The sequence below is a fragment of the Echinops telfairi genome, unplaced genomic scaffold (genome assembly GCF_000313985.2).
Source record: "Echinops telfairi isolate 266 unplaced genomic scaffold, ASM31398v2 ScPeMD7_22;HRSCAF=79, whole genome shotgun sequence".
NCBI lineage: Eukaryota > Metazoa > Chordata > Mammalia > Afrosoricida > Tenrecidae > Echinops > Echinops telfairi.
In genome coordinates, this window is record NW_022103919.1 from 4,029,935 (window position 1) to 4,031,754 (window position 1,820).

Genomic DNA, 1,820 nt, shown 5'->3' on the forward strand with positions numbered 1-1,820 from the left:
AAAAAAAAAAAGCACAGTCTTCATACCACAAAATGTACTCATTGTTAAGTTTATACTTCTCATAAATTTACAGACCTGTGCAGCCACAAGCCAGTTTTAGAACAGTCCCGGTACAACCCACTTCCCCACCTGCCCCGAGCCCCACTGATTAATGTAGAAATTTGCCATTTCTGGGCATTTCCTACAGGGATCCTCATCTCAACGTCCATAGTTTGAAACTATGGAGAAAGATGAGGCTTTCCACTCCTGCTAAGAGTTACTGTCTCAGAATCCCACAGGGGCAGCCTGCTCTACCCTGACCTATGGGGTCATCTTTGTTTTGGGGATCGGGTATTTCCCAGAGCTGCTACCTCAAATTACCTCATCTTTTGCGCTTGGCGTTTTTTTCACTTGGAGTGTTTTGAAATGCGTCCACATCGAACCTCAAAACACGGACCTAGGCAGTCTGTCTTCACCGCTAAATCAGCCAAGCCCACAACGTTGTATCCATGCTGAGTTGTAGCGGTCTCTCAGACTGGGGGTCTTTTTGGGAGCAGATGCCTGGTGGATTTGAATTGCCAACCTTACCATTTGCGGTCCCTACACCTAACCTGACTGCTATCAGACCGTTCATTGTAGTAAGCACAGTTAACATATATATATATATAACCTGCCATTTCAATATTTTTTACATGTATAATTCAGCAAGATTAATTAGGTTCATCAAGTACCACCATTCTCTCCCCTTCTCCCACCCCCCTAACGAGTTCTTGTTTAGTAACTTTAGTCAGTGACACCCATTATTTGGTAGGCAAATTATCACACATTTGGCCAGTCTGCTCAGGTAGGCTCTTGGATCCTCTTGACACCTCTCCTAGGCCAGTCTACACAGCCCGCTGCTTTTAGCATGGCAAGACGTCCTAGGGACCTTCAAGTCCCAGGGAGCAGAGCTGAGAGGCCCTCTGGGGTGCTCCCCATGCGTCTGGCCTCTCAGGATCCCAGCCTTTTACTCTTCCTCTCCCATGGCTTGGCCTGGCCGTGTGATCTGCTTCGGCCAGTGGGAAGCAAGCACACGGGGTGTTTGCTGTGTTGCTGAGCACTGGACTTTGCCGTCTTGGAAGGAGCCTCTGCCATGTAAGAAACGTGGGCTCTTGCTGCAGAATGGAGACACTCTGGCCAATCGGCCGGCAGACTGGCAGACCGGAGGGAAGAGCTCTTGGCCAACATCCACCCGCTGCACGAGGGACCCAGAACGAGGGACCCAGAACGGGCCAGCAGAGCGCAGCCGAAACTGCAGAACTGGGACAACACGTGGTGGTTGGCTACGCGGCTAGGTTTGGGAGTGGTTTGTTGCCCTGCAGTAGGTGACTGGTGCCATCCCCCCCTGACGAACAGGGTACTTGAGAGGGCTCAGGGCGGACTGGACTGGATGCCTTGTCCCGGGGACCCTAGTCCAGTGCGCAGTTGGCTGCCCCATGCGCCTTGTCTTGGAGTAGTGTGCATTTACATTGAGTCTCTGGTGCTCCAAATGGTTCACAGGGCTTTGAATTACAATATGGAGCTCGCTTCCAGAACATTCTGTGCTAGACATTGAAGAACGATCATTCGTTCTTCCACCAGCTACTCATTGTGCACCAACTGCTCCGCACACAAGCAGTGGGGGAGGAGTGCCGGGGCGGCACCACACCGACTCTCAGGAGTGGCTTCATGTGTCCCTTAAACTGGCCTGTGCAGTTGTCTCATGGTGGCAACTTAAAGGTTAAGTCACCACATCGCAGTCAAGTGGCCCAGACCAGGACCTGACCTCCCCGCCCACTAGCTCACACCATTCCCTTCCCTCG